Raw genomic sequence first — 7,608 nt, 5'->3', positions numbered from 1 at the left:
AATCGCTTCAGGCTCTGATACCAGTTGTGGGGAATTTACGCCGAAAACCCTAAAACAGCAAAAACATAGTATAGAGAAAATACACCAAGATTTAACGAAGTTCGGTAACTGTCTACGTCCTCAGGAGCCATATAATTAATTTGTTATTAATCAATAAGAAATTACAAAGCTTAGAGCAGATCTCAAACTGAGATCTCTCAATAAATACACATCAACACTGTAGCTATAGTTTTGATTCTCCTCAATAAATTCCTCCTCAATAAATCCTCTCCTGAATAAATTCTCTTTCACTTAATTCCCTTCCTAATCACGAGAGCATAGTAGAAAAGAGAGAGAGAGAAGAGAGAGAGAGAGAGAGAGAGAGAGAGAGAGAGAGAGAGAGAGAGAGATGCGCGAGAAGGAGAGAAGAGAGAGAGAGAGAGAGAGAGAGAGAGGCCACCGCCAGCAAAAAAACAGCGAGAGAGGAGAAGAGGAGATACAGTAACTCGGGCTTCTGGGGTTTCCCTTTTATAGGAAACCCTAGCGACAGGGCTGGCCACAGGCTGGCGCACAGCCTGTCGCCCTCACCTGCAGCACTTGAGCTCGCTGGCAGCGATGGACCTCGCCTGACGTGAGTTCGCCTGAAACCGCTGATCTCAAGATCGCCTGAAGTCGTTGATCTCGAGCTCGCCTAAAGATCTTCACGACTTCGAGCTCGCCTCGCCTGCAGCCCCGTTCGCTTACAAGGTTGTCATCCACGCTCGCCTGCATGGATCTCGAGCTCGCCGGAGTTACGGTTTGGTCTTCACCCCCAATTCTAACAGAAAGATCCCTCCTTATTTGTAGATGTAGTAGGCCTAGGTTGTGGCTGAACCACATTATCCTTAGGTGTCCAATTGTAGCTAACTGTGTCATTATTTCACATTTAAGACTATTCGCGCATTGATTTTGAGCTTGATATGTTGGATATTTTATTAAAGAAAAGGCAATTTAACATGTTTTACATATTTTATTTTCCTCGGTAATTAATACGTGCATAATGGCTATATAATTATGGCGAACGTTACCGTATTAATTACGGGTTTATTGCGTAACGGTCGACATTATAGCGTACGTTACTGTATTGATTGCTAGGATTTGTAACAGCTCTCTAAGACCCCTATATAAGCAACCCTTCACATTCTCAGAAAAACAACAAGAAAAACAACAAGTCTCTTCTCTCCTCTTCATATTATTTCTTCGTGGTATTTGTTTTATTTTTGGGCAACTTTATTCATCTGAGTAGAAGTTCTGTACTCTCTCCCAAGTACAGAGGCCGACCGATTCCGGGGGTTTTTACCGCTAGGGGAGAGGGGATCATATGCGTCAGGGCGATAGGCAGGTCCTCAATCTTCTAGGGCAGTGAATACACGACTGCTCCCGATCAGGCCAGATTTAATTGTTTATTTTATTTGGATTTATTTCATGCTATAATCTTAATTATTTGATAAATTTCCAACAATCTAGAAGATTGAGTATTCATAGTTGTTAATTTTTAAAATTGAAAAAAAATAAAAATTGCTGTTCATCAATAGTCTACTGTCAAAATTTTTTTATGGTTACTATTCACACAAAGAAAATATAATTGCTTTAATTATATATTTGTTTATCTATTAGTATTATTGATTTTTTGTTGTAAAAAAAATTGTAACTGTTACTGTTCATTCCGAAAATAAAGACTTTATTGTTCATATTAAAAGATATCATTTACTGTTCATTAAAAATGTTACTATTTAGCAATAATTATTGCTAATTGCTTGCTTATCTATTGTTTTAATTTAAAAAATTCAATTTTGGTTACTGTTCATTTGATTTATAATTGCAGTAATTAGTTTTAATTATTGTTGATAATTATTGCTTAAATAATTACAATTAATTGTAACTTGTAATTGGAAAGGAATATATAATCCTATATAGCAGTTAGAAATTCTTTATGAATTTGGCTATTGATTTATATCATTCACTTTATTTGTCTCAACCTTTGTTTCATGTGCATTGCAACGACAAACAATCATAGAAATACACTGATATACAACCATATGTAGGTTTGTAATGATCAAATATTATTTGCTAATAGAAACATGCTATAAATTTGCAGCAGTGTACATATATTTATTCTTGAAAGTCTCATATACATGGTTTTGACAAGAGAACAAACTCTGGATATATATATGCTCTGAAGTATTTGAATTTATTCATGCATTTCTTTAAGCTATTAATATGATGCCTTCAATCAATAATTTCATACTTTGGAGTATTTATGCATCTAATAAGCTTAGTACAGAAGGTGGTAAAAGTGAATGCAGATTTGTTCTATAACTTATGTGAAAGTTGTCTGCAGCAGGTATATCTATCAATGTTATTTACTTTTGTGGGCCTATAAAGCATTTTTATATTCTGATACAAATCTCATGCCTCTGGTTGGCTTGGAAAAGTCACGGAAACAATAAATTATACGAATTCTTAGTTTTACCCCTGCAAATTCTCTATTCAAATTAAATGTTTGCAAGAATTTTTTTTTTTTGAAGTTACTATTCACATATATTGTTAAGGAACAAAAACTCATTGAGTGAACCGATTAAAGTTTTCTTGGATTAGTTGGTGTCTAAGGCAATGTTTAGGGGTTACGTAACGCACTCTGCAAGGAACGAGGTACTTAATTGATATTTGATCAACCTCTATTACTATCCTTATCTGGCTAACTATCCGGGTAAAACTTTAATCTTTTCGCTTTAGGAGTTTTTGGTTTGGAATAAGAGGTCCGGAATTATGAGAAAAATTCATATGCATTTATTTAATTACGCTTCTTGCATCATATATTGCCTAATGATAAATGATCAATATATGAGCGAACCAAATCAAAGATCATATATTGCCTAATGATAAATGATCAATATATGAGCGAACCAAATCAAAGAGGTGCATTTTTTTTAATTCTATTTTATATGGTAGATTATATTTCAAATCTTCAAATGTAAAGTTCATCTCTTTTATTGCATCATGATGGATATTACAATAAATGTTCATATGTCCTTTTAGATAACTTGCATTTGTTACATGATTAATTACAAGGTTTTATGCAAGAATGCACTTGTAAAATTTAAAGCACGTATGTACAAATAATAATTTTATTATTATTATTATTTGTATAAGAGGTGGTACTAGAAAATGGCAACATAAATTTGGAAGGTCTCTTTTGTAGACAACCAATTTAAATTTGGAATGTCTCATTTGTAGGCAACCGATTTAAATTTGGAAGGTCTCCTTTGTAGGCAACCAATTTGTAACCTCTTATAATAGAAGAATTTTAAAATTTTTATGCATATGAATTATGAAGTATGAAATATATTGTTCTCTTGAATGCTCTGCATGTATCTATTATTAATTTTATTCATGTATGTGCATATGCATAACTGCAGAATTTTAGTTCCACGTTAGTTTGAAATGTTCAGATATTAAGGTCAAATCCTAATCTGCACAAACACTATGTGTTTACATCTTCAGACATAGACTATGATCTTTTATGATCATAGATCATGACCTAATGTCAATTTCAAACAATATGATAGACTAATTACAAAATAAGAACTTGATAAATAAAGACAACGCCTGCTAGGCAAAGTTGTGATTCTAGACTTTGTAAAGTCTGAGAAAAATCTTGATGACCCTTTGACTAAGGGATTATCCAGGAGTGTGGTTCTAGATTCATCGAGGGAGATGGTCTTAAGCCCATAGATGAGGTCACTGACAGCGGCAACCCAACCCTTATTTGGAGACGTAGTCCCAATGTTGGTTCAATGTGGTAGAAACAAACTGAACTAGTGATACTCGTGTGGAGCATCGACCCAGATATATTCATATATCACTATGTAGCTTGTGCTACTACCCCTTCTCTATGATGACGATGCTCTTATGATACAGCTGGCTAGGCTGAGCTTTACTCTTAATAAGTCTAACGTGTGTATTATGGGGGGTATTAAATAAACAGCTGTAGTACCCTTTGAGGACTTACCTACGTGAGAGGAATCGTGATGGCCGCGGTTAGGGGGGGGTCTGGGCTAACCCCTAGAAACTCTCATGAGTTGGTTTATTATGAGCATGGCCTTTAACGCTCAACCCACTTTGCTCAATAGATGAAGCGTATTGTGTGTGTTTTCATCAATACCTGATTAAATGGGCCTAATTCAAGGCCTAGTCCATTATGTCCCTCATGTGGCGATGAACTCACTAAGGAAATGTTCAAAGCCGGAAGCTACCTCTCCCGAATTCACGATACGAAAGGTTGCCCAATCTATATTTGTTTTATGATTTCTTGATTTATTTATTGATTATTGATTACTAAGATTTTAGTTAATATTGCCTTTTAGGGGGGACTGTTGGATATTTTATTAAAGAAAAAGTAATTTAACATGTTTTACATCTTTTATTTTCCTCGGCAATTAATACGTGCATAATGGCTATATAATTATGGTGAACATTACCGTATTAATTACGGGTTTATTGCGTAACGATCGACATTATGGCGTACGTTACTGTATTGATTGCTAGGATTTGTAACGGCTCTCTAATACCCCTATATAAGTAGTCCTTCACATTCTCAGAAAAACAACAAGAAAAACAACAAGTCTCTTCTCTCCTCTTCATATTATTTCTTCATAGTATTGGTTTTATTTTTGGGCAACTTTCTTCATCTGAGCAGAAGCTCTGTACTCTCGCCCGAGTATTGAGGCCGGCCGATTCCGGGGGTTTTTACCGCTAGGGGAGAGGGGATCATCTGCGCCAGGACGATAGGCGGAGGCCGGCCGATTCCGGGGGTTTTTACCGCTAGGGGAGAGGGGATCATCTGCGCCAGGACGATAGGCGAGTCCTCAATCTTCTAGGGCAGTGAATACACGACTGCTCCCGACCAAGCCAGATTTAATTGTTTATTTTATTCGGATTTATTTCATGCTATAATCTTAATTATTTGATAAATTTCCAACAAATTATGTTGAAGTGTTTCTACAACAAGCGGAGCAATGTTGTGAACAGCTGCCAGACTGTTTTCGGTGAAATCCGTGGCTATGAAGTGTTTTCACACAATCTGCCACCGTTATTTTGCGGGATTAAAAAACTCTCCATCTTTATGCATCCCAACATATTAACAAAAACAGGCCCAACAAGTGTTCGTCTCAAAGATATCAGGCTTATCTCAAGTTTACGTTGATCACATCAGCATTGCATCACCATCATATCATCTCAAGTTTGAGGAGACCTTGAAAGATTCATTTTTCAATTCATGACCCCCACCTGGCTTCCAAGTCAATGGCCCCAAATCAAAGCAACATAGTAATAAAATTAAAAATGAAAGACTTTGACCTGACAACGAATCTAATAAAAAGGAAAACACCCCTCTCGCATAACGGAACAACCCAACAAAGAGTCCACAAAAAAATCCTTAAAATATAATCTCCTCCCAACTCTATAAGAAGCCAACCGCCCCTCTCAAAATTGTAATACATCAAGAGAAAAAAGAGAGAGAGAGAGAGAGAGAGAGAGAGAGAGAGAGATGAGCGAAGCAAGAGCTCAATGCAGCAGTGTTCATAAGCCAAGACAGGTTGTGAGAAAGTTCCAGGCCAAGCCTCAGCATGAAGGCCAAGGTGCCGTTGTCAGAAGAAGCATCGGCAGGTATTTATTGACTTTCTCTTGAGAAATTTTTTTTTCCCCTTCCTTTCCTGTTTGTGGTTAGAATTTTCAAGAGTTATATATATGGCTAATTAATTACATTGGTGGTTTTCGGTTTCCGTAGATTTGAACTCAAGTACTTTGATCCGTTCCTTGTTCTGGATGAGTTCTCAGGTTTGTGTTGGAGATTAGAATGCAATGAGATGGCTTAAATTAACTGCGAGATTAATTTGAACTTTGGATTCATGTGTTTTACCCCCTCTCTGTTTTTATTTTCAGTTACAGCTCCTGCTGGGTTTCCTGATCATCCACACAGAGGTATAATTAGTGAAACCAATCTTTTAGTTCCCTATTTATGTATTAATTTATTCATAATTATTATTTGCTCACAAATTTTTTTTTTTTTTTAATTTTTCCTTTGTCAGGTTTTGAGACTGTCACTTACATGCTAGAGGTACTTATCCCCTCATTGCATTATTTGATGAGGAATATTATTGTTTTCCTTCAAAATGCATTAAATTGACACTCTTAAGAAAATTATCGATAAGAGTAGTGCTAGAATTAGATGCACACAATGTTTGTTTGCAAATAATAGTTTGCAATCTTCATCTGATCGCTACCTCATTTGCTTTCGTATGAGAAAAGTCCCGAAAGTAAAGCACATTGAAATATTTCAGGGGAAGTACACAATAGATCATTTATGTTCAAATGGGTTAAATTCATCAGCATTTTTATCAGCAATTATGAAGAACTCAAACTGACACATAAAATTAAAATAAAATTCGAATATATGTAGCATGCAGACCCTTTTTTTTTTCCTGTGGGACCCACCAGCAATTTTTTTTTAAAATGTTTTGGATCAAAATTATGGCTAAGTTGTTCACATGCCGGATGGACCTAACCTTGCTTAAACCATAATTATTAGTTATTCTTGTTTTAGAATCAGATGGTAGTTTATCATAGGCAATATTTTAATAGAGAGTTTATTTTTATATTACACAATACTCGCATAAATAGTATTCTCATTTTCTCTAGTTCATCTACTCAGTGTCGTATAAATTGTTTTTCTTAATAATTCACGGATCTGTAACATTTTGTTACATCCGATTTAGTCGTGATAACCAAATGTAAATCCATATACGATCATCATCTAATCTGTCGCTAATCAAGCATTGACAATAAGAAATTTAAGCACAGTATTTGTTGCTACCCTCAACCAATTTAAGTTCCCTTCCTTGGACTCATGAAAAAGAGAAATTTTCTCATGTGACGAAAATGTTTTCGTAAAATAATGTTCTGTACATCATTGGTTCATCTATTCAATTTATTATAGGGAGGAGTGACACATGAAGACTTTGAGGGGCACAAAGGAACTATAAAGGCCGGCGACCTTCAGTGGATGACTGCCCGCGGCATCGTCCACTCAGAGATGCCCTCCGGGCCGGGGCCCGCTAAGGGCCTGCAGCTCTGGATCAACCTCTCATCCAACAAGAAAATGTGAGCATACGAAATTCATGCTCTTATTATTGCTATTTTTTTTTTATTAATTTGTCAGTAGCTTATGCACGTTGTTAGTAATAAAGGTCTCTTTCAACCACTCTTTTAGCCCACAGAAATTTAGTTCGTCAGTATCTAATTAGAAGTTTCCATTACAACCACGTAACCTATTGAGAAAGCAACATCATTATCTACATAGTGGGCGAGGAATTTGGTGCTCAAATGATGGCTATTGGTGTCCATGACCATTTTATGATGTCATGATGATCCAAATGACTAAATACCATTTTATGGCTATTAGTGATTAAAAAATAAATTATAGTTACAGTATAGAAACCATACCTTTTTTTTGCTAATCTTACGTGAAAATCCTAAAGGGGACTTTCTGTAATTTACCCACGTCTTGAAACGGTAAGTTTTAGCGATTAA

General features: G+C 35.8%; 1 pseudogene; it reads left to right on the top strand.

Moving 5' to 3' along the window:
* The window catches only part of LOC109843972, a 2,806-nt pseudogene continuing 643 nt past the window's right edge, over positions 5,446-7,608 (top strand).

The sequence above is a fragment of the Asparagus officinalis genome, chromosome 5, assembly GCF_001876935.1.
Source record: "Asparagus officinalis chromosome 5, Aspof.V1, whole genome shotgun sequence".
NCBI lineage: Eukaryota > Viridiplantae > Streptophyta > Magnoliopsida > Asparagales > Asparagaceae > Asparagus > Asparagus officinalis.
This window is presented reverse-complemented; position numbering and strand designations above follow the sequence as displayed.